This window comes from Prionailurus bengalensis, chromosome A1, assembly GCF_016509475.1.
Source record: "Prionailurus bengalensis isolate Pbe53 chromosome A1, Fcat_Pben_1.1_paternal_pri, whole genome shotgun sequence".
Lineage (NCBI taxonomy): Eukaryota > Metazoa > Chordata > Mammalia > Carnivora > Felidae > Prionailurus > Prionailurus bengalensis.
In genome coordinates, this window is record NC_057343.1 from 214,967,798 (window position 1) to 214,994,089 (window position 26,292).

General features: G+C 44.5%; 1 protein-coding gene across 4 annotated transcripts in view; it reads right to left on the bottom strand.

Moving 5' to 3' along the window:
- PDZD2 (PDZ domain containing 2) overlaps nucleotides 1-26,292 on the bottom strand; it is a 280,372-nt gene that overhangs the window by 124,739 nt on the left and 129,341 nt on the right. Inside the window, exon 1 of one of the 4 annotated variants that reach the window (XM_043600524.1) lies at nucleotides 15,611-16,054. The exons of the other annotated variants lie outside the window; for them this stretch is intronic. The gene's annotated coding sequence lies outside the window, so the exon portion shown is untranslated. Of the gene's footprint in view, nucleotides 1-15,610; nucleotides 16,055-26,292 lie in introns of those variants that run through there. 4 annotated transcript variants of the gene reach the window in all.

The following is a 26,292-nucleotide window of genomic DNA, read 5'->3' on the forward strand; positions in this document are numbered from 1 at the left end:
TTAGAATCTTTAGAATAAATCTCCATGCTGTAATCAGCATCCCACAAATTTTCAACTGAGGTTATGAAATCCAAGAAGGTTTTCTTTAAAAGTTATTTTTACCAAATTATAAATCAAAGGTATATAGAGGTTACAAATTCAGACGTTCCCATCACATAATTATTTCAAATCACCCTCTCCCTTCTCCATTCTAACCTGAATTTTAGAGTGCAGTTTTTATGATATACTATATCTCCTGGCAGAGATATCTCAAAATTATTACCATAGACATTTAGTGGAACAAGTCCAATTTTAAACTAAAAACACTACTTTAAAAGATATATTTTAATTGTGGCATCCCTATTTATATAATAATTAAAATTCAATTAAAAAGTCGTAATATTAAAACACTGATGGATTTCCTTTAGAGAAGGTGGAGCATATTTTTCCTTAAAAAGAAAAACAAACAAACAAAAACAAAAAAATAAGAAGGGTTTAAACTTGTTTCAAAGAGTAATAAGAGCTAGAAATAAGATCTGTATTTAAAATAGACAAAAATCTTGTGCTGATGCTTGCGGGCAAAGAAAAAGAAAACATACTCTGTCTAGCCTATTTTTCATATTTTTTTTCTATGCTTCAGGAGATATTATAAAGATAACAATCCAGCATGACTTAAGGGCAGAGATCACATGCAAGAGCAACGATTTCTCTGTCCGATAGGCTGCATTTGACTAAGAGAGAAGGGGCACAAAACCTTTCATGAGATGTTACACAGATCTTGTTCTGACTTAACACATTCACGGAGTGAATAGATGCATCATAGATTGACACATCTGTACAAGGGAATGCTACTCAGCAATGAAAAGGAAGAGCTACTGATACATTTAACAGCATGGATGAACTTCAAATGCATTATTATCCTAAGTGAAAGACTTAAATGGCTACTTAAGTAGCTTAATTAAGACTTAATGTAGGATTCCATTTATATAACATCCTGGAAAAGGCAAAACAACAGGGACAGCGAACGTTATCAGCGGTTGCCAGAAGCTATGGGGGGAGGGGAGGGTTTGACCACAGGGGGACACTTTTCAGGGTGATGGAATGGTTCTCCTCTTGCCTGAGGTGGTAATTTACATGACTCATGTTGGTCATAATTTATACAATGGTACAACTGGAAAGGTCTTCCTCCAGTTTCTTTCTTATGTTTTAGCATAATGTCTCAATTTTGTACTTTAAGTACATTCCATCTAATCCTTTAGGAATTGGGTAAAATTCATCATGCTAAAGAGTGTAAGCAAATTCTATCTCAATAAACTTAATAAAGAAGAATATCTTGCAAGCCAAACTGTCTTCTGATACCATCTTCCGTCCATCAATAGCTATTAGCAACTTATTTACTTCTGTAGGGGAAGGATCCACCTAATGGACGATGTAAGATACTGGGTCTTGCTGATTTGTGCTCTTCGTTTGCAGCACCTGAAACTCACCTTCTCAGTCCTTCCACAAAGCAATGTGGAAGTTCTCTCAAGTGAATCAGGTTAACTGTATTAAATGCTGGTGCCAGGTTGGTGGTCTCAGGCTCCTGGGTTAGAATCTGATCCCACAGGATACTTTAAATGAGTACCACATAGCTTCAATCCAAATCTATGGGTTTTCATCGACAGTCAACTTAGTCTTATAACAGACCAACTAAAGGCATTTCAATATTGGCATTTTCAATATTGGCATTAAGAGAAGTACACTGTCTGCATCAAAAGGTGATAATCCTTTTCTAGATAAGACTGCACATAGAGAGTTTGATTCAGTTTAGGCATTAACATTTAAAAATGACAATCCTGTCTTATGATGAGCAGCTGAAGGGACTAAGGATACTTATCCTGCAGAGGATAATGCAGAGGCGGGGGCGGGGGTGTATGAGGGATAGAATGGTTTTATATACAAATATCTGAATGGCTATATGAAAAAAGGATAAACCACTTCAAGGTGACACGGGTTATAGGATTAGGACCCATGAGAAAAAGATAAAGGATATTTGGCTTTATAATCCCATGATGGAGTGGCTGCCGTCGGAGGCAGGGAAGCTGCAGGTAGGGTTTTGGATTTGGTGGTAGGCTGGGTGGGAGGACTTCCATAAAGAGAGAGGACCAGCAGTAAGCCAATCACACTGAGCTTGGTGGTTTACCAGGTATGCCACGCCCAAGAAAAAATGGGGCATCTGGGAAAGGCAGTGAAGGAGGAGAGGAAAGGAAGGGAAAGGAAAGAATGTGGACACATGGAAAGATGACGAAGGAGGAGACAAACTCTCTAGTTCGTTTTTCCTGCATTGGTCAGGGAGCTATCTGCCTGACATTTGATCAGCTTTTGGATTTGGAGACGCTTCCATTACATGAGGGGTGGCGGGGACGGGACATTAATTATCTGTCCCCATACCCAAGAACCAGTCCACAGGCACATGACTTACATTTGGCCCCCAGGAGACTCTTGCTTGGCACTCTGGATCATAAGGACGTGATAGGACACAGGGACAGATAAAGGCTAGTCACGGGAGTCCAGTAACCATGGTGGTGGCAGTGGTGGTGTCCTAAGCAGACTGTTCCTGTGCCATGACCTTGGGTGTGTTCTTGGCCACTTGGTTCTTGCCCATTCTCTTGAGCCCAGACCTCAACACTTCTGTTGGCTTCTGTAAGCTACCCAACATTCTGTCACTAAATTTCTTTTCTACCTAAATAAGCCAGACTTGGTTTCTATTACTTATAACTTCAAAACTCTGATAGGATCACATAAATTGGGGAAGGGGGTACTTAAGAGGTATTTTACATTATCCTTATATCATATATGAGGATGAAATTCTTTAAAAGCTACATGGCCCCTAATATTGGTTGCACTGGAGAGCTTAAAAATAATTAGGATCTCTACCTTTACCACTACCCCTAATTATTTCCAAGGTTCTGAAATACTAAATCAGGGCTGGGGGGTGGTAGAGCAGAAGCCATCACATTACCCCCCCTAAAGTTTCATAGGTAATTCTAATGCAGATTCTCAGAAGTCTGGCATTTGGGTTTCTAAGCAAATGAGAGTGATATGAACCATTAAATAATCTGTCTGGTTGTATTTTCAATCTCCTCTGTCTCAGGCCAAATCTGATCAACCTACAAGTGTCTACAGGGTGAATCTCATCTCCCAGTCTTCTTATTAGCACATAACTTCTCCCCCAAACCCACAAAACCCTGTGCCCCCCCTCCGCCAAACTTTACTCTTTCACTCCTGGGAAGGCACTTCCATTCTCTCTGCCTGTATAGATCCTACTTATGCATCAAGGTCAATTTAAGAATGGCTTCTCTCAGGGCACCTGGGTGGCTCAGTTGGTTGAGCATCTGACTCTTGATTTCGGCTCAGGTCATGGTTTGTGGGTTTGAGCGCTGCATGGGGCTCTGTGCTGCCAGTGCAGAGCCTGCCTGGGATTCTCATTCTCTTTCTCTCTCTCTCTCTCTCTCTCTCTCTCTCTCTCTCCCTCTCCCTCTCCCTCTCTCCCTCCCTCCCTCCCTCTGTGTCTACCCCTCCCCCATTTTCTCTCTCTCTCCCTGTCAAAATAAATAAACTTAAAAAAAAAAAAAAAAAGAGAGAAAGAGAATGCCTTCTTTCACGAACTCTTTCCTTTCCATTCCAACCTAGGATTTTTCATAAAGTTAAATTTCAGAGCTGGAAGCATCCTCTAGTAAGCACATGCCATCCATGTCATGTCATTAGTTCACATACTCCTTTCATTAGAATTAATTTCTTTCAAATAATTTTATTTCAATTTTCATTGTCTTTATACTTTCTCTCTCCAAGTCCATAAGTTTCCCTTCAGCAACTCTAGAGAGACATAGTTGGTGCTTAATATCACTAAGGTTAACTGACCACACACTGAGTTCCCTCATTCTCAAGCAGTGTTATTTCTTGGGAAGAAAAGTAAAGCTTAATCCATTCTAGAGATCTCTCTCTGTTGGAACCATTGCAGACATTTTTACAGATACTAAAATCTGTCTGGTTCTTAATCTAGTCTGGAACACAAGGTCAAAAACCCTGCCATTCTCAAAATGACAAATCCTGAAGCATTTTCACTACCCAGAGCAGCAGGAAAGGCAGGAAAGACAATCCCTGCCTTTGAGCAGACAGAAAAACATCCTATGACTTACATGTACCAACTTGTTCACCCAAACAATTCCTGGCACTGAAAAGTGGCCACTGAAGGGCAGAGGGTGTGAAATGATTTTCTAATGGGCCATTAGAGCTACTTTAGTCAGGAAATTTAGAAGTGATATATTTCTATGGGAATCCCGACTCCCCCCATCTCTACCCTACCCCTGCTGCCCAAAGTAAGCCTTTCATTGTGTTATGATAGAATAAAGTATTTCTTCTACCCATAGTGATTCTATTTGGAGCCACTCAGCAGAAAGGTAAAGTCTTTCAGGGTAATACAATAATATTGGTGATGAAGAGACCACCTTAAGATTATATAATGCTTTGTGCTTTTTCTCCCAAAGCCCTTCCATACACTGTTTTATTTGATTTGCCTAATAAGTTTGTACAGGAGAAAGTGCAAACAGAATTATGCTCATCTTACAGACGGAGAAGTTGAGGCATTGGAGGTTGAAGTGATCTAGTGAAGAGGTGGGGCCCCCTGGGCATTCTGGGGGCCTCAATCTGTCAGCTGTGGAAGCAGCAGGATGGCTGACGTCACGGACATTTTCGTGCCAGAGCTTCGGCACTATTATTTGGGTGAAATGCGGTCTGCACTTCACACATGTGGGCATTAGATTTTTGTTGCTCTATGAAGACACCCCAGAACTAAGGCCCCTGAGACTTAAAATAAGTGGCTCTGGTCAAGGAGCACGGAGTCTGCATTGGGCGTGGTCTACATACTTAACCTTCATGGTACCCCTCCCCCCATATTAGTCAGCCAGTTTATGCACAAAGCCTCCATGTTCTCATCCATAAAGTGAGGGCTCTGGGTCTGGGACAACAGGTCTACAGCAGTGGTTTCAAACACAGCTGATCAGAAGAATAATATGGGGAGACTTTTATCTGAAGAAGAAAAAAAGAGACAGCTTTGTAAGATGACACCTGTTCATCACATACAAGATTTAAGCAAAGACAAGCAGCATACAGAAGAAATAAAAGAGATCCCCAATCCCCATTACCCACTGGTGACAGGACAGCAGTGATGCAAAAACATTCTGAAACAGGTGACCAACGTGTGAGGAATTCCTTTACTCCTTTTACAAGTACAACTCTAGACCCTCACTGAGAACGGAGATTGGGGCATGGCAATCTGTATCTTACCAAATGCCTCTTGTGACACAGCCAGAGTCATCGGCTGGCTTTTAGGAACGAGGGCACTGATGGTAAATAGGGAGTCTTCTTCCATAGATGGGTAATAAAGCAACACGTTTTTCATGGAGCAGTCTCCTGGTCATGAGGTGTCATCTGTGTCTCCTCAAGGCTGGGATTGCCACTCTTGAGGGTACAGGGAATTGGCCCCGGAAGTAGAAACAGTAAGAAAGAATTAAAAGAAAAACAGAGAGTAGAGATAGTAAGAGTCACCTTGTAATGGCCTTGCACTGTGCCGTCCCACCTGCCACAACCACACACACATCCTTCCTCAGAGATGACCCCTATCCCAGGGGAGCAGAGGTGGTCTCAGGTAGGCAGGGCCTGGAAGTATGGAAGCTGAGGTGGGTCACTGCAGGGGACCAGGTCAGGGAGAAGGGGACATAAGGGAATCTAGTCAAGGTGAGCCCAAAGACTGAGAGACTATCTTGTGATTATTCAGCCTTAGACATGAGAGAGAACACGGAATGTAGGTCCGTGGAATATTCCTTAAGACTTATTCCATATTACGTCCTCGGCTCAATTACCTCTCTCCTGGGAAGACAGGGCTAAAATGGCAGAAACAGATGACAAAGAAGATGGCAGTAACTGGTGACCGGAAGGATCCTTTCTTCACTAGGAGTTAATAGACTGGGTTTGGGATGCCAATCTCCTGGGAGCTTTATTAGCATAAGTCAGTCTCCAGGCAGTTGATAACCTCTGGTAGATGGACAAAATTGGATTCCCAGATCTCTGTGGCCACTCTATGAGGCCACCAGCAGGCCACATGACATAAGTGGTTTGGGCCAAAGTCTGTAGCACCTTTAGGAGGTAGCAGGTCAGGACTGGGGGATCTGAGATTATTAAAGAAACTTGCTTGGGCTGTGGAGGCGCAGTGACATTTTCCCCCCACCATACTCTGCCAAAGTACCTTTCCCTAATTCGCAAACATCCCTGAAAATCTTACAAAGACACACCACTTGCATCATTTAATTACACATGTAATAAATCACCTTCGGGGAAAGAGGACACAGAGCTCCTCAGGGCAGAGCATAAGGTCACCACGCACACATGGGGATCGGATGGTCGCCCTGCCCTCCCCAGGCAGCGGCAGTGTTCTTCCCAGCTCGCCTGGCACACACCAGCCCCAGCCCCAGAGCTCAGAAAGTGACCCCTCACGGAGCAGCAGCTGCAGCAGCTTCCCAGACAAGGCATTCCCACGACAGAGCCATTGGGGGACACCCATCTGCTACTGAGCCCTTTATCTTGATGGCCTCTCCCAGGCTTGAGCCTCCACCGCATTCACTCGCCAGCCTGGCAACTGCTCTGAGGCTCCAGAAGACCGAACACAGGACCCTTGGAAGCAGGTGAAGTCTTCTTTTGAGATTCTCCCACCTTCCCTGTCCTGGGGCATCTCTTCCCACAAGCAAGTATTACAATAATTAAACTATTATCTATAATGGAGATTGATTAAAATTATTAGAAGTGAGTTTGGAAAACACAGGCCTTTATGTGAATTGCTGTGGGCTAGAGCCTGGCTACTGTAAATTTGTTAGAAACACAGAAACATCAGGCTCCACCTGGACTCACTGCACAAGAATCTGCATTTTATCCCCAGGTGACTCACAGGTTGGAACACACCCTACGGTCCTGAGTTAGTATTTTTCTCCTGGTAAATAAAGATCTAAATATTAAATGGTGTGAGTAGACATTTTTTCAAAAAACATATCCAGACGGTTAACAGACACATGAAAGGATGCTCAACATCACTCATCATCAGGGAAATACAAATCAAAACCACGATGAGATACCACCTCACACTTGTCAGAATGGCTAACATTAACAACTCAGGCAACAACAGATGCTGGCGAGGATGCAGAGAAAGAGGATCTCTTTTGCACTGCTGGTGGGATTGCAAACTGGTGCAGCCGCTCTGGAAAACAGTATGGAGGTCCCTCAAAAAGTTAAAAATAGAACTACCCAAGATCTAGCAATTGTACGACTAGGTATTTATCCAAAGGATACAAAAAGACAGCTTTGAAGGGGTACATGTACCCCAATGTTTATAGCAGCATTATCAACAATAGTCAAACTATGGAAACAGCCCAAAGCCCAAATGTCCATCAACTCATGAATGGATAAAAAAGGTGTATACTGATACACAGACACTGGAATATTATTCAGCCATCGAAAGGAATGAAATCTTGCCATTTGCAATGACATGGATGGAGCTAGAGTGTATTATACTCAGCAAAATAAGTCAATCAGAGAAAGACAAATACCATAAGATTTCACTCATATATGGAATTTAAGAAACAAAACAGATGAACATATGGGAAGGGAGGAAAAAGGAGAGAGGGAAACAGACTATGAGACTCTTGACGATAGAGAAGAGAGGGTTGATGGAGGGAGGTGGGTGGGGGATGGGTAAATGGGTGATGAGCATTAAGGAGAGCGCTTGTGTTGAGCACTGGGTGTTATATTTAAGTGATGAATTACTAAATTCTAATTCTGAAAACAATATTACACTATATGTTAACTAGAAATTAAATAAAAATTTGAAAAAAAAATGAAATGGTAGTCTTTAAGATAGGTAGTCTTTTTCTTTTCTTTTCTCTTGTTTTCTTTTTTATACCATGGACCTCTCTGGCTGTCAGGTAAAATCTCACTATTTTTAAATGCATAAAATATCTAGGATTACAAAGAAAACCAATTATGTGAAACAGAATACCCTAAATGTTTTTAAATGTATACCCTAACACATTTTATTAACACATTAAATAAGAATATCTGGCAACAAGTTTATTAACTGGTATATTTTCAAAGTTGTAATGTGCATAATATTGGAAGGTATCTACTACAAATAACATGCACCATTTTTACTGGTGCCAGGCATGGGGACTGCTAATACTATATTACTTTGACCCTAAATCAATTATTGAAGGAAACACTAAATTCAACTACAGTTTAGTGACAACAAACATTTTATTTTCCTCCCTGCCAGGTTCATAGTCCCCCTTTATTAATAGAATCGAGGTTAAGAATAAGAGATGCTTAGGGATCTTACGCAAAAGGAGGTAAAAGTTGTGCCCCATATCTGTCTGACTGTCTGATCTTAGTTTGAGCAAAGCTGGCCAAATCACTTCCTTCTCCAATAGAGACTGCATTTGCCTTTTTGGCTTCTGTCCACTGGCTTTGATGCAAGTTCCTACCACAGAGATGAGCACTTAGATGTTTAAGAAGTACGTCTGATCAAATCCTTTAGGTTGGGGTCCCAAATATTTCTGAAACAGACATGCCAGGCTACATTCTGAATACCATTGCACAGAGTAACTAAAACAATCCCATTTTGTAGGAAGCTGCTGTCTCCATCTGCATAGGTACTTCCCTACAAATGTGGATTTAATATAAATTACTGACACTGAGTTCTGAAACATTCTCCCTGCTCTGCCAGAGAGCCTGGGGCAGGCTCTCTCTCTCTTGGATCGTAAGCACCTTTTCAGGGTACTTTTCTTGCCAAGAATAAGCAACACTTCGCACAGCCATGTCAACTGTGGTTCTCAAAATAAGATCCATTTTCAGAAAAAGCCCAAATCGATTTGTCTCTGAATTTCAAAACTGTACATCCAAGGTGTCTACACCGCTCTGCAGGCCATTTCCCCCTCATACTAACCGAAGTGCCATGAAAGCAAAATGGAACTGAACACATCAGCCTTGGGGGAATTCATCTGACACTTGGTTTGAACTCTCACAGAAAAGTCGCTACTACACAATGAAGCATTTCTCTAACAAACACAAATCATGTGAGCATGTTTGAGCCACGTGTTTACAAAGGAAGAAAGACCTACAAACTTGAGACCCAGTCTTACATAAAGATTTCTGCTCAAAAATAGCCGTGTCTCCAGGTGCAGAGGAACACCACGAATTAGTTTCCGTTTGCAGCCCTTCTCCTGGACACACGCACACACACTAGTCACTCACACTTAGCTTTTCTTTACCTAGGTGTGCTCATCTGGAAAAGAGTGCTAAACCTTGCTTTTCAAACACCCTGCAATTACCTTTATCTAGTTCTCCACCTATCCTGGTTCAGGGGCAGGTAATCTAGGAGATAGTTATAAGAAAGAAAATAGGCTGGGAGCAGAAGAAACCTCACAGATTTGAGGGTCAATCTGTGGATAAGAGTCTATCACAGTAAATTGTATCAGAGAAAAAATGTTTTTAAAATTTAGCACCGTATTATTCACTGTCATCGAGCCTAGAAAGGTGATTCTTTGCAAGGTTTGAGACCTTAGCTTTGAGACTGCTTTGGTTTTAGAGTAATCCAGAGGTTGCTGCTGGAGTGCATAAAGAACCCACAGTAAAAAGACTAAAGCTGACGGCGGATTCTCTCCCCACCCTGAAATCCCAACGGCAACAAATGTAATTAATTAAGCCACCAGAACACTGTGGAGATGACTCATGCTTCTCCTAGTGAAAGTTACAAATAACTGACTCTACTCACTTAAAGATGAAGTGTTGAATTTTTGTTACCATAAGAAACGCATTAAGAATGTCTAATTAGTTATAGACATAAGAATGTCTAATTCCTCAGCATTATGCCAACAGCAGAATTTCCACCACACAAAGTTTCATGGGGCCACTGAGACCTCCATAAAATCCTCACCCACCAAGATGCCCCTAGGTACCTTCTCAGCTGCAGCGTTCACTTCTCCTTCAACATTCTTTGACTGACTTGAGGGAGAAACTGAAGTCAGGCAAGTTCTAGCCTGTCAAAAGGATTGTGCAAAGGACTTAGCTTCCCAAACCCAAACTGCAGCCTTCATTTCTGCCACCTTCTCCCCTGCAGTGATTAGAGGCAATTTTCTCTTTTCCCCCTCTGGGTCTTTACTGCTCTCCTGCCAAAACTGTCTTGCATCTGCTACAATAAAATACCTGCGATGTTTTCTAAAGCCAGCAGCTTACTGCCAACAGTCAACCCTCTACCCCACAGGCAGCGGTCTGAGAACTTTAGTCAAAGTGTTGCAAGGTGAAGGCTAAGGTGGAATTTGGCTAAGGCCAAGGCATGGTTCCTTGGAGGGCAGACCCTCCTCTGGCTGATGGAACCAGCCTGCAGGAGAAAAGAACACTTTTGTTAAAGAGGCAGAAACAAGAGCAAGAGGTATGAGGATAGGGTTGTTATCCATCAAGAGTACCATGATGAATCCAGAGAGTCATGCCATTCAAAATGAAGGCCACCTATGGTGCCTTTGAATTCCCTCCCACTTCTCCCTGGCATGGGCACTTCCAAGTGTGTTCTTATTTGGGTGGGAAGTGAAATTGATCACTGCCGCCCCCCCCCCTTTTTTTTTTGGAGAGGGAGGGAGGAGAGACTGTAAGAATGTTCAAGCTTTTGTTGAAAGGGCAAGGCTTGGGAAGATATAATGTAGAAATAGAAAGCTATCTACTCTTCAAGGAAGAAATGTGCAAATGTTTTTTTGTCCCCACAGTCTGAGTCGTCACACTGAAATAGAGGCTTTTGGGGCGCCTGGGTGGCTTAGTCGGTTAAGCGTCCGACTTCAGCCAGGTCCCGATCTCGTGGTCCGTGAGTTCGAGCCCCGCGTCAGGCTCTGGGCTGATGGCTCGGAGCCTGGAGCCTGTTTCCGATTCTGTGTCTCCCTCTCTCTCTGCCCCCCCCCCCCCCCCCCCCCCCCGTTCATGCTCTGTCTCTCTCTGTCCCAAAAATAAATAAAAAAAACGTTGAAAAAAAAATTAAAAAAAAAAAAAAAAAAAGAAATAGAGGCTTTTGAACTGAACTGATTCTCAAGGACCACTCTGGTTGATCCTCAGACTCACCCTATTCTGCCAATTTCCAACTTGGTTTCCATCTTTTAATTTGGGAAGAAACCTAGAGTGGAAATTAGAAAGGCAAAGAAGACAGTCCCAAGTGTCTTGCTTTAAGACACCTGATAGCCCCCAGACCTCAAAGTTACTAAAAATACAAAGTAATGCTTCTCTTTTACCAAAGGCATCACTCTCGGTCCTCCTAAGTGCCAAGTTTCTCTGGTGTATGTAAAATATAGTTATATTGCTTCCTCAGGAAGAGACCATAAAAAGGCAGATCTAGAGTCCCAGGTCAATTGCTGCCTTGACCTACTTACTGCCCAGGGACCTTGTATCTAAGGCGAGACTGTGTGAGCTCACCCTGTGCCCGACTGAGGCCATCTGTGGAATGCAGTGTAGTGTGGGTGCATGCCCACGCACACCTAGATTTAACAAACCACGGTCACATAACACAAAGGGCCAATCAGCAGAATAGGACATCAGAAGATGTCTTTGTAGGGCATACTCCGCCCCCTCCTTTGCTAAGCAGAGCAGGTACCATGTGAGTGAAGAAGGATGCTACCACCTTCTTCCCTGGCCACTGAGGAAACAGCAGAGCTCCAGTCAGGACATCCAAGATGACAGGGATGTTGTGCTATACCCCCTGACTCCCACGGCAGGCAATGTTTGAAGTTGAGAGGGTGCACTGCCTCCTGAAGTTCTTAAGAGGGACACAAAGCTATACAAAAGGGACCCGTGCCAGCCACTGAGAGGTGAAATTATTATTTTTTTTAAATTTTTTTTTTAACGTTTTTATTTATTTTTCGGACAGAGAGAGACAGAGCATGAACGGGGTAGGGGCACAGAGAGAGGGAGACACAGAATCGGAAACAGGCTCCAGGCTCTGAGCCATCAGCCCAGAGCCTGACGCGGGGCTCGAACTCACATACCGCGAGATCGTGACCTGGCTGAAGTCGGACGCTCAACCGACTGCGCCACCCAGGCGCCCCGAGAGGTGAAATTATTAATTCCCTTTCATGGACATGATCACAAGCTTCCCTTGCTAACTCAGAATCATAACTTCTATTTGCTTGGCCATTTCTCTCTTCTAGATTTTATGTACTTTTGTACACATAGGCAAACATTTAGGTTGGTCGTTTATCCCATTCACCATCAGGGAAAAGTTGATGAACAGAAGTCAGATTCAAGTCCTGTTCAGATAGCCAAAGGGAGGGGGGCAGATACTCCAGCTATGAGCTGACACACTTGCCCTCCCAATAGTCTATAAATGAGTTGGCTGATGAAGGGCTGCTTGTGGCTTATCCTCCAGTTTAGCTCATGATCATATTTTGACTGCTTGGCTGCCTCTGTCTCTTTATGAGCCAACTTGGTCGCGTGGCTCAGAACCGAAAAGGTCCCTCATGCTACTTTGAGACACCAGGTAGTTCGAGAGCTCTTAGATACACACGGCCAACCCATGCAGAGGAAGAGGTTACTCACCCTCTAACCATGGTCTTCTGGGAACCCAAAGCTGACCCTTCACCCCAGAGCCTGTGCCCCATTAAATCTGGCCACCGAGCACCACACCCTCTTGGGCAAGCTTCATAAATCGCCTCACGTGCTGTGATTCCTAACTGCTCCTTGCTTGGGGAGTCCAGGCCTCAGCGTGCTCTGCTTCTGGTTGAGTTTCAGCACTTACGCAAATCAGGTTTCTGACTATGTCTGAAATTCCAGTGCATACAGGAATAGCAGGTTGCTTAATCTCTAAATTCAGAGCCAAACTCTTTTCTAAATACAGACAAAGGTGCTGCCTGGATCACATGGTAGATTAAAGGACCCACCCTTGCCAGTTCTGACAGGCCGACTTGTCAAGTACATTGCTGCCATCTTGTTTTCCAGCCCCAAACTCCCATGGGACACCATACTATACATATTTTCATACTTCCTCATTTGTTTCCATCTGTCAAACTGGGCCCCACCCCCATTCTTCTCCACTGACAGCATCCAATTTCCAAATACAGGACACTAGACAGTGAAATGTCTTGGAGAGAAAAAAATTAATACTGGCCATTTTATTTTTCTTCCTAAACTACAATCTTCTTGTAAGAAACTCTTCTGTGTTTCTGCAGTAGACAGTAAGCTACTTACTTACTTATTGCTCCATATCCAGGCCTGCAGTTTTGATACAAGTTAAACATGAGCAAGGTCACCAGATTTTCCTCTTCCCTAATTAGAAAGGACATTAACAATGAAATACTGTGCTGGGTTGAGGAGAACTCCATGTTCAGGGAAAGGCCGGTGGACCTATAGTAAGCTTTCTTAGATAGCAATAAAGGAACACTGTTCTGGATATGAGAAAACATGATATTCATTTCACTCTCTTTTATTACAGAAAACATCTTTTTTTCCCAAGTCCGATAGCAAACAACACAGATTGTAGAATTCTGGCCAGCATTCAGTCCACAAAAGAGAAACAAGGAAGTGAATCATTTTTGTGTAACTTAGCGGAGTTTTGTTCCCCATCAGACTCTTTCAGCAGGGGGCACCGTCACCATGTGGTGGGTCTCCCAGATGCCTTCACCAGAAGGCTCACCAACAAGGGGAAAGGAGGAAAATCCAACCACAATGCACAGTTCATCTGATGTTTCTTTCCCATTGATTGGACCCTGAAGAAAATCTTCCAATTTCCCTGCTCCTGAATCCACCCTTCTGGAGGCAATAATGCCTTTTAAAAGACTGAGAAACTAAAATCAGTTTCCAAAACAACAGCTCATTCAAACTGTCGAGAACTTGAGCTGTGTCAACAACCCACTGAGCATTCTGGTCACGAGTGATATTAAAAATCAGAGGTCAGCAACTATTTTCTCTAAAGCGTCATAGAGAAACTATCTTAGGCTTTGCAGACCTTATCTGTCTCTGTCCTGTATTCTTGTTTCTTCAGCCCTTTAATATGTACAATACACATCTAGCTCCCAAGCCCTCTGAATACAAGCTGAGACAGGCTGGGTTTGGTGCACAGGCCACAGTGGGCTGACCTCTGACTGCTTCCAGAATGGATCCGGAAAAGGAGTCTGTCCCCCAGTTCAGCCTAAATCACAGCAAAAGCACCTGGAACAGGCATGTAAAGGATGGGAGACAAAGGCGCCCCACCCAACTGATGGAGAGTCAGCCAGAAAGGAGACTTGGGGGCAGTGGGAACAGGAGAGACTGTCCCCCCTCCCCTCTACACACTGGGTGTCGCTTTGGAAGGCAGAGAAGTCAGAGAGAACAAGAGAGCAGCGATAAGGTATGGGCTTGCCTTGACTAAGCACAGCCCTCCAGGCCTAAAATGCAAAGCCAGAAGATTTGGCTTCCCCAGCCCGACGGATGGACTCAGCCAGCCAGTAAGCAAAGCAGCTCTCACATCAACCTCCTCAGACACACCCCTGTGGCTAATATGGCATTCTCCAAAGCTCCACTCCAAGGGTGCCAGTACTCAGGCAGGACTATTCCACTGAAATCTTAAGTTCTCTATCTAATTCTGATGCTTCTGTCACTCTGACCACCCACACCATTTCTGATTGCCCCCAAGTCAGCTCAATTCCACTACTCTGACCACTTCGCTGGGGGGAAATGCATGTCCAATTATCCAGGCACCTATCAGAAGCAAGGCCTGGCAATGGCTCCAAAACCCAGGTTTGAGCTGCTCTTTATTCTGTTCCTCTTCTCATCTCACAAGCCCCAACAATGGAAAGGATGCTCTGAGACTTAGCTGTAACCACGGGAACCACAGATCTGTCTTTAAATTATCCTTGCGTGTGGCCGCAACCCATGGCCCTCCACATTTATTTTCTACTTCTCAGCATGAAGACATTACTGTGACAGTTTCCAATCCTCTGACCCTCATCTCCCCCCTGCCCCCACCATGACAAATATTTAGATCCACACTTTACTTTCCAATTCCCTGACTTAGAAGCTGAGCAAAGCAAGCCTGCCTTAATGGAGAAAACATTAGTGCATTCAGGCTTCACTCTGGATCCCGGTCAATTTCAAGATATTTCACAGCTGTTGTACATCTACTTCCTTTCTTGCAAAAGCCAGCAAAAATTAGCAAGCACCTTGTTGGCACTGAAATATAAAAATACAACAACGGTCAAGCCTGAAAATCAGTTTCTGGTTGGCTATCTTCAAACTATTTGTTCTAAAACAGTGCCTGAAGTTCATTTATCATCTGCCAAGTTTAAAATCAGTTTTAATTCAATGCTGCATGGTTTGGTAGGATTGTTTTCAAAGCAACCTCCAGAATATAAGTCATTTGGTCATCAAAGTAGTCACTGAGAAAAAACTCTTGCTTGGGCAGCTATCAGCACAATTCACGCTAGGTCTGTTTCTGATGTCAATATTATCTACTCGTTTCTTATATGCTTAAAAAAAATGCAAACGTATAAGTTGTGTTCGGAGAGAAGACAGGGTTCTCTCCCCAGCTCGGGTCCCCTCCTACCTGCTTCTGAGCTGATCAGGTGAGCCTTCTCTACTGTGCTTCACACCCACTTGAACAGGACAGGCTCCAGAGTTTGTCGTGCTTCATTTCCCTTCTCCATTCAGTTCTTTAAAGTCCCGGGTTATTAGCTATCAACAAAAATGTGAGCCATGCCAGGGCGTGCTCTGACTTCCTGCCTGCTCCCCATGCTCTACTGAGCTTAGGAGCAGATTTTCTCTCTCCTCCTCCAGCTTCACCTCCTGCGCTCGAGGGCCCCACCCACAGCACTCAGATCATTTTTCATTTATGAGTGCATCCAGCGAAACTGTGTGTAAGAGAATGAGCCAACCCCTGCCCTGCCAGTGTCCTGGAACCACGCTGCTAAAGGCGGCTTTAATTTTCCAGGAGTATGGGGGAGCATTAGCTTGTGGCAGAAGTCATCTGGGGTTTCCTCCTGCAGGTATCTGCAGACCAGACTTCCATCCACAAAGGACCCACACCTTGGTGATGGAGTTGTAAGAGCATCAGTAAGCAGATGCCACAACCTGAAATACCCTGAAGATTTCAGGCACGAGACAACAAAAATACACTAAAAATGTGAAGCCAGGATGATCAGTGAAGAAACAGCACCCAGTGACCTATTTTACTTTGCACTTATTAAAAGGCCAGGTTTCTTACTGCATTTAAATGGGAATAAAAACTGAGACTTTAAAAAATATTATAAAGAATCCCACTGGTAAGTAAAAGACCATTTGTGTGTGTGTGTTTTTTTAATGTTTATTTATTTTGAGAGAGAGAGAAACGGGAGGGACAGAGAGAGAGAGAAAGGGAGAGAAGGGAAGCCAAGCAGGCTGCATGCCAAGAGCACGGAGTCCGACGTGGGGCTTGATCTCACTAACCACGAGATCATGACCTGAGCCAAAATCAAGAGTCAGATGCTTAACCCGCTTAACTGACTGAGCCACCCAGGTGTCCCAGTAAGAGACCATTTGTAAAAAAAGAAAAAAAAGGAGCCCGTTGCCATGATGATCCCTAATCTATAAGTTTCCTACTCCAACAACACTTGCATCTTCCATTCTGGACCACTACTTGCAAAAATAGAGATTATGAACCAGCTCCTGAGAACACTTACCCAGCTGGAATGTCGGCAGCTACAAAGATAAGATTTATCAGGAAATAGAATTTTTAAAAATAGGCTCCCCCAAACCAATACACATGTATCATGACTTCCACTATGTACAAAATTCACCTTATCTGCAGCTGGAGCAAAAGGGGTCGTTCATGTACCACCAACAAGGTCCTGAAAACCCTATGGCCTTCGGAGTAGATACGAAAATTTGCACAAAGCCATTAAAATGGGAATGTGTTATTATGAAAATACTGACAGTCTTTTAGTAGCTGTTCTTGTCAGGAACGAGAAAGGAGCAATTCCTCTGCTCATTGGCAGGCATGCTCGGGTCAGGCTTTAGAGTTAATGTTGGTCTGTTTTCACTCTCATCATTTATTTTAGAGTTTTATCCAATATGGATTTCCTCCTATGTTTCCTCGTGTTGTCTAAAGCTAGTCCCAATCACCAGGGGAAGTTCTTAAGTTTAAAAAATTGCTTTTTAATTTCCCTATATTGAAAAGCTGATGACTTAGGATCCAGACTTAAAGTCTGCTTCTTTCTTTAATTAGATGGTTACAATGTCCCCTAAGAAAAAAATGCTATACATCTTCATATGTTTCAAGTGGGTTCTAGTCATCTACTCTAGTCTAAGACCACATCCTTGAAAAAAAGTAGGTGATCTGCTTTTTACAGAGCAGACCCAGAGAAGCAAGACACAAAGTCACTGGTAAATACATGATGTGTCACTGGCAGGGCAAAAAGAACTGATGGGAAGATCAGTTCCTAGTCTCTAAGCCCGAAAAGGGAACCCCGGACTGGTTCCAGTTTTCCCATGCCAACCAGGAGCCTGAAGGTTGATTACATGGGTGCCCTTCTGGGATTCACCTCCCTAGTTCCAGGACAGTGGACTTGCTCTGAGTTTAAGCTAAAAGGAGGGTTTCTGTTCTTTAAAAAAAAATTTAAGGAGTGAGGGAAAAAAAAGGAGGTTAAAATTTTCTTGATCCATAACCAACTAGTCTTAGAGGTAAAGTTTGCCTATATTCGCTGCAGTGTTAGTTTGTGAGATGGCCAAAAATCGATGGTGAAACCAGTTATTCTGCCCGCCTCCTGTTCTCTCAACCAAGGGTGGATAATATATATTATATAATTTTGCTTTAAGGGGAATTGCTGTTACATTTACTCACAGAAGTAGCCATGCAGCCTGTACTAGACAAATACACAAGCCATTAGAGGCATCTAACCATCCAAGGTTCTGGGGAAGAGGAGATTTGGGTCAAACCTCCCATGGTAGAATTGGAGCTCTGCTTTCTTCTCTCACTTTTACACCTAAGGCTCTCCCATGAGCAAAAGCAGAAGGGTAACAAACAAAGGCAGCATCAGAAGTACAGGGAGCTAGAGAATGTTCCAGAAATCCCTAACAGAGAAAGAAATCAACAAGCCAAAGGACACTCTGGATACACACCCCACAGAATTGAAAGCAGGGACACAAATGACTATACACACAACCACGTTTACAGCAGCAATTCCCAAAAGGTCGAGGCAACCCAAGTGCCCATTGACTACTTAATGGATTAAAAAAACATGGTATATACATAAAATGGAATACTACTTAGCCCTAAAGAGGAGATTCTGATGCATGCTACGACAGGGATGAACCTCGAAGACATTATGCTAAGTGAAGAACACAGGCACAAAAAGATAAATGTCCCCTGATTCTTCTTATGTCAGGTACCTAAGGGTAACCAGATTCACAGGGACAGAAAGTAAAATGGTGAATGCCAAGGGCTGGAGAGAGGGGAGAATACAGAGTTATTGTTTAATGGGTACAGAGTTTCAGTTTTGCAAGAGACGATGTTCTGGAGACAGATGGTGGTGGTGGTCACACAACAATGTGGTCACATCTAATGCCATAGAACTGCATACTTAAAAATAGCTAAAATGGCGGGCAACTAGGTGGCTCAGTCACTTGAGCATCCAACTTTGGCTCAGGTCATGATCTCGTGGTTCATGAGTTCAAGCCCTGCATCAGGCTCTGTGCTGACAGCTCAGAGCCCGCTTTGGATCCTCTGTTCCCCCCTCTCTCTGCCCCTCCCCTGCACGGTCTCTCTCTCTCTCTCTCAAAAATAAACATTAAAATTAAAAAAAAGGAAAAAAAAATAGCTAACATGGTAAATTCTATGTTACATATACTTTTATAAAGCTAATGGAACCTGCATCTTCTCTGCAATTGCCCCTTGGCCAGTCTTATGACTATCATGCTTCATATTATTAAAGCCACAAAGTGAAAAGACTACCCCTTGCCAATTCATAAATGACTTGACAACAACAGGAAGCACTAAAATTGCCTCCTTTCTTTTCCCCATCCCCCAGAATGTTGTGAACTCCACCCATGTGCTCAGTTTGTTTCTATATTCTGTGACGGGAGAGGATAATGTCAGTACTGATGGGCAACACCCTCAGACTTGTTCAAGCATGGAGAGCCCTGGCCTGGAAATGTGAACAAACGGCTCCCTTCCAACCTGGCCACCAAGGCAGCTCTCGTGGAGTTCACACACCCCTCTCACCTCGCTCAACTCCAGCAGCACCTACTGATACCATCGCGTTTTTTTGGTCCCTACTTGTATACAGAACTGGTTTTTGTTTGTTTTTGCAATTGAATCTGAGACCAAAAGTCCAGTGGATGGAGCAGCTTTCAGCTCTCTGATCAGCCCTTCTCAGTCTCCATGCTCAACTTGCCTCCTCCCTGCCGGCAACCAGGTGAGACCAGAATGGGCATGAGCGTCTCTCCCCCCCCGCCTCCCTGGGTCACACCCCCACTGCCAAGCAACTACAACCAAGTGAGAGACTCTAGCTCCTCAATCTCCATCTTCTTCCAGAGCTTCAGACCCAGACCTCTGCCTGCCTCCTGCCCTGTTCCACCTGCATGGCGGGTAGCATCTCACACTCAGCGTGCCCTGAAATAAAAACCATCATGCTCTCCCTCAAACCAGCCCATCCTTCTATATTCCCTCTTTTAATTAATGTCCACCCCTGGTCACCCAGCATTCAAGTCCCCACCCACTGCCCTCTTTCCTTCGCACTTGGTGGTTGGTTGGGTCCTGTCTGTTCCACTTTGTACGTCTTTCGTTGTCCCCTCCCCTGTATTTTGTCATGTTTAGGGTCTTGATTCCAAACTCTTCTCTGTTCCTCAGTTGTCTACCCCTCCAATCTATCCTGCACACAGAGACATCCGCTGGCAAGTATGTAAGATCTGCTTGATAATTTCTCACCACTCTAATAATTTCTCATTGCCCGAAGGATGAAGCCTAAATATCTTTACTCTTGATCTAGCCCCATTGCCTGCATCGTGAAACACACTGGCTACTGCTCTTTTTCATCTGTTTATGCTTCTCACATATACCAGTGCTTTTCAACAGGGCAAGATTTTACGCCCTGTGGGAAGGAGGAGGGCTTGCTACTGACATCTAAAGGGTAGAGGTAGTGCTAAACATCTGACAATGTGCAAGACAGCCCTCTGCAACAAACACAGAGGATATGGGTTCTTACGGTGTTGGATTACACTGTATTTATTACCACAATGGCTTCCCACTCTGGGGCTGCAAGCATGCATGTTGTCAGGTGCAGAAAGTTACATGAATGAGACAAGCAGGTTAGGCAAGAGCAACAGGGGTGGTGAAAACTGGAGCAGCCATCTCCGTCCTAAGGAACTCAGAGTCAACATTCCAAAAACCCTGAGCTGAACCACTGCAGCTTCTACGAGGCTCGTGAGAAGAGGTGAGGACTGCTCACTTCTCTGGCACTTGCTCCATTGAAAGTGCTGGATCAACATTTACTGGAAAGTTCCCTTTTGTATTTCCTTCAGAGTGCTACCTTACCCTAAATTCTAGCGAATAAATGGGAAAACAGGACAAAGCTCTCTTCATGTCAGATCCTTAAAACAGTTTCACTGTCCTTTTGAATGTTTTTTTCTCAAGGGTTCTTTCTTTGTACAATTCATTACCCTATTCCAGTTTTCCCACAAATACATTCAACAAGTGCCAGTTTGAGAAGATGCCCTGTGGAAGAAGGGCTCCATGGTCCAATACATTTGAGAAGTGTTGCAGACTAGCTCTCCCTTTAACTAGTGCATCCAGATCTTACTTTATCAAACAGCTCCCACCCCTTTCTATAATATAGCTGATTAATAGCAAACAAGTGTGTTGAGGACTTTTCAAACACTCTCCAGCATTCTCCTTGGCCATCTGATTTGCCCTTCCATCCAGATGGGGCACTCTTTGGTTTAAACTTGCACATGGCTGCAGGAAAGTTCCAGCTGCCCCTAACTCCGTCCCCATCTCTGAGGCCAGGATGGGTCTTCTCCCCGCTTTTCCCATCTTCATAACTTGCCTCCACATCTACAGGAATGTGGGCACATTGAAACTTCCCAGCTTTCTTCGGGAAGGAGCTGTCTTAGGAAAAGATGGAGGGAGGAAATGAGAGCTATGCTATGGTCAGTGGTTGCAATCGAATAGGAGGTACCCACTGGCATGGCCCAAGGACTTGGGATCTTGGACAATGACACGTGATTCTTAGGCCCAGCCTTACAGAATCAAGGCCCATTGATGAGGATTATGTCAGTCCATTCAAAAAGAAAAGTGTGTCTCTTCTGCACCCAGATGGAGGAAAGGACCAATCATTTTGGACAAGGAAAGTCTAACGTCAGAGGAGTAGAAAGTCTTTATGACACACACCACCAGAGACACGTTTGCCATACTCCTCCACAGAGAGGTGGACCAGCCCATGCCCTGACTTCAAGGCATTTGTACCTCCTCAGACCCTAGCCAAGGACAAACTGCTTAGACCAACCAGCCACTGGTCTTAGCCACAAGAGTGGTGCTTGGTCCCCACTTTCTATCCTGGCTTGTCAGTCCAATCAATCCTTTGAATTGAGGCAGTTTCTTTCATAGAAATGGAGACGTTTTTGCTTTTGGAAGCTAAATCCACCCCCATCATAACTTGAACTCAGTCCTGGGAAACCTGCCCCAGACCTGAGGACCCCCACGGACCAAGCCATGAGTGTTGATAACTCACACTCAGCTGAGCACAGGGAACAAGCAGTTTCCTTAGCCAATGTCACCAGCCACCTTCAGCTCGACACCTCTCTGTAATGCCTCTCATGGCCTTGGGCTCTCTAAGACATCAATTTTTGTGAGCATCTCTGCAGACATTTCCCCAAAGATTTCCATAAGATTAGCTACCCCTCAAGACCAGAATCAGACAAGTAATTAATAAGGGTCTCCTGTAAGCACCTGTGCAACGTGAATTTGCTGGGCAGGCAAGACCCTGTTCATTTGAAAAGATTCCCACCATTTGCCATGCAACACGTGCTGAACGAGAAGTGACGGATACAGGCAGTCAGGGCTCCAGGATTCCCACAGGGAGGTGTCATGATGGGTGGGGTAATCAAGAGTGACTTCCACAGGAAGTGGGTCCTACAGAAAGTCTTAAAGTCAGCTTCTTGGTCTTGGCTTTTCCCACAGCTCCACACTTCTCCCAGATAAATAGAGAGTGGGCTACGTCTCATAGATGCGGCTTCTGGAGACAACTGCATTCCAGCCAGACCCACCCGACCTGACACACTGGCATGGTGAGCAGAACATGCCAAATGGCAGGCTTGTTAAACAGGCATTCTGGAAAGGACCGCTGCCAGCCAGGTTTGGGATCAGATTGCTGCCCATGCCACTAGGTGTGTATGAACCAGATAAGCATGACAGAGGCCACAGTCACAAGTCCGCTAGAATGCCACACAGGGGAAATAAAAACAGCGGGCAGGGTTTGGAATCTCCAGCTTTCTGTATTTTATTTTCACTGCACTGATATCGTCCAAGAGTGAAGGTGTTGCCATCCGCTTGGCTTTCGGAAACTTAAGGTGACGCAGATGATTCGTTACTCCCTAACAATCCCCCTGAGGCAGGTGCGCCCCAAACACACATAGACTGTAGAGTTACACAGAAGACTCAGGGCAGAGAGCAGGGTTCTGGGTAGTGTTCTCGTGCAGCAAGAGATTAAGCTAAATTTTGACTCCTGCCGAGGTGCTGAATGGTCAAGGGAAGCCACTGATGCTACATCACTTGGGTCACCGGATCAGAGTGCACACTCCAAAAACACTCCACACCGTGTGATCATGTGATGGGGCTGCAGGTGCACCTCAGAAGGTCTGGTGAAATGTGTTGGAACTGGACATTTTTTTTTTTTAAAGCAGTTTCTATAACTAGCCAACTCCTCCCCCACCCCCTGCCCTGTCTTCTTGGGCTCTTCTGTAAGCTTAATAGTGGCAACGGAGTTCCCTGTGGTGCTTTGGGTCTTAAAGGTTTATTGCACCCAGTCTGTAATTTTCAGATCTCAAAATAATTCCTGTTAAAAAAATACAGTCCCCTAAGCTTACCAAGTCTACATTATGATTAAAAATTATTAGAGTTTTAGGGCACCTGGGTGGCTCAGTCGGTTAAGCATCCAACTTTGGCTCAGGTCATGATCTCGCGGTTCATGGATTCGAGCCCTATGTTGGGCTCTGTGCTGACAGCTCAAAGCCCAGAGCCCGTTTCAGATTCTGTGTCTCCCTCTCTCTCTGCCCCTCCCCTGCTCAATCACGCTTTCTCTCTTTCTCTCTCAAAAAGAAATAAACATTAAAAATATTATTAGAGTCTTTCTTATTCAAGTAGGAAAGGGTGGGTGAGGCCCTTGGAGGAGGAAACCCATCAAAAGCCACATTAGACTCAATGACATGTTTGCACTCAAATGTACATTAAGGTATTTCTCATCTTTACCAGGAAGAATCTACTCTTGGAATCATGCATGGTTCTGTGGGGGTAGGAACTTGACTTACAAAACCACAGTTTTCAGAAGCAACGGTGAGGAAGCTGGGTCATACATGGAAATTTCTTTCTATGAGCCTCCAAACAATTAGTTATTTGTTTCCCGTCCCCCCTTTTTTTCCCACAAGAAGAATTTCTCTAAATAATTGGAGACTTCCCATGGGAATCAGGCAATGGTGACTTCCAGGTCTTAAACGTTATCTAAAACAGTTAAAAAACAAAAGCCCCAAGAATGTGCCTAACTTCGTAACAATGAAAACTCTGGCAGTAAGAAGAGCAGCCAAAGCACAAAACTGCAAATACCTCACAGGAGGGCGATGCCTTGGCTTGTACTCAACCAAGAATAGTGTGGTCCTCCCAGCACTGACCAATGAAAGCATAATTTTTAAGACTCAGGGAAAAAAAGTTCACAAAAGGTCTTCACATTCTAATAAGTAGACTATCAGACTCCCAAAGAAAATAAACTGGGCTCAAGAACTTCAGAAATTACTTTAGCTGCAACTTTTCATGACATACACCTCATATTTCAGAGAGCCGAAAGGGGGCTGGACGCTTCACAGAGCACTGCAGGCTGAGAGCACAGACTACGTCTTACGGTTTAAGGAACTTCCCCAAGTTGCCAACCAAACCAGGTCTGCCTGTTCCTTTCCTTCCCAAATCCTCTGTTCTCTCCTCTCTGGCACCGTTTTCTTAACATGTCCCGTTTGTCACAGAGAGTCTCTTAGGAGGGACAGCACATTTTGTGCAAAGAGTGAGCTTCGGTTGGACCATGGCGGGTTAAGAACCTTCTCTGCTTACTCACTCCGTGAAGAATAACAGACCTCAACACCTTGCCTTCCGCGTCTGAAAAAGTACAATGCATTTTCAGAGTCGTTGCTAAAATAGAGAGATGGTGGTATCTGGGATCATCTCAGCACCGACCACGTAGCAGGCATTCAATGAACTATGGTTACAGTGACCACTGTATGAGACCCGCTCATTCTACCCCTAGTCCTTGGCATTTCAGTCTCCTCTCTTAGTTGTTCTGCTAACCGAATTACACACGGCTTGTCCTGCTTCCAAACGTTCCTGGCTTAACTGAAAGTGACAAAGGGGAAACTGGGAAGGGAAAGCAGAGGGCTTGGTGAAGGGCAGTGTGAAAAGATCCAGGAGTCGGTGCTGAGTGTTCCCCCAAAGGGGCTGCCAGCTCCAATCAAGCCACCGCTTACTTGACAAGAGGAGCAAAGAGGGAACCACATGCTGCCCAGGGTTTTCCCTGAAAAGCCACACAAAACGCCCACGTGGAGCTCTGTCAAAAAGATCCAGGCTTCCACTCGGAAGGGCGTGGCACTTTGCTTCTCAGGAGCGAGAGCTTCATCTATCTTTTTTTTCCAGATTACTTCCTGTCAGGATAGGCGTGAGTCAGGTCCCTTTTTTTTTTCTTTTTTTTTTTCTTTTTTACTTGATGAAAAAATGGAAGAGAAAAGAAGTGTAATGATTAAGGCTACTTTAAAAATTAAAGGAGAAGCCTGAACTAGATTAGCTATGCTACTTGAAAAGAAAGGTTACCTGAGAGCCCCTGGAACTCCCAGGAGAGCCACGGCTGTCTTTCCTTGTCCTTTCCATAGACTCTATAATATGTCTCGAGGGAGAACTCTGAAGTACCCAGAATGATGTCCGCAAATGATTTCCAGATGGTTCTTTCCCTGACTTAACTTCTCAATCCCAGGAACTCTGTGTGCTCACTGTAGCTGGCTCCCTGTTACCTGTAGGGGGTTGACATTTGCAACTGAATGTGCCAATAACCTTTTACCCAGCTTGTCACCTCTCCTTTCCCCAAGGCACTCCCTTCAGCCTCATGGGCACCTCCACTCTGAGCTCTTGGGAGACCCGGTCAGAATTTCTCTGTTCTTTCCGTACATCCTCACGTGGAGGGGGACCGTATTTCTTATTTCCTTTCTAGCCCTCCTTGGCTATAGGTTTACAAAATTCTCCACATGCCAGGTGTTAAATGCCATAAGCATCCCAATCCTGGATCGAACGCAAACTCATCTGACTGTGGCCACCAAACTGTTCAACTGGCTGACCCCACCTTCCTTGCCAGCTCCACCTGGTTTCCTCACCAGGTGAGGTTCCTGTGTGTTCCTTCACAACAGGCTGCTGTGTCCCCACCCTCCCTCAAGTGGTAAAGACGGTCTTCATCAACCTTTGCTCCCAGCCACATGCTTCCCAAGTCTGCAAATAGTGCTACTAAGTTTATAAACAGTTACACACGAGCTGTCCCTATCATGGTGACAATTAGCACCAGGACGTTCAGTAAATACTGATAGATTTTGATAGGAGGCTCACAGCTCTATCCCATTTCACCCTCAAGGAAACTGCCCCATCAATCCTGGAGCTCCCTCCCTTCCTTCGGCATCTGGACACTACGTTTTATCTCTGGCCAAACAAAATGCTCTTGCCCAGGGACAGCCAGGAAACTTGCTTTGGCACTTACAACACCTCGCAGATTACAAGGCCTTCAAAGAGTTGGAAGCAATGAACACACAGGGGTCCTTGAGAAAAACCACTGAACACATACAGGAGGCCACAGCTTTGCAAAAGTTAACACTCAGATCGGGGCAAGCCCAGTCTAAAAATAGGTGCACCTGAAGGAGGAAGCTGTCAGAAAGTATCAGAAGGCACAGGAATGCCACCACACCTACCTCACAGGGTTTGTTTGCTGGGCTGGGAGAGCCGGTGCCCTGGGTTTGTAGTGACAC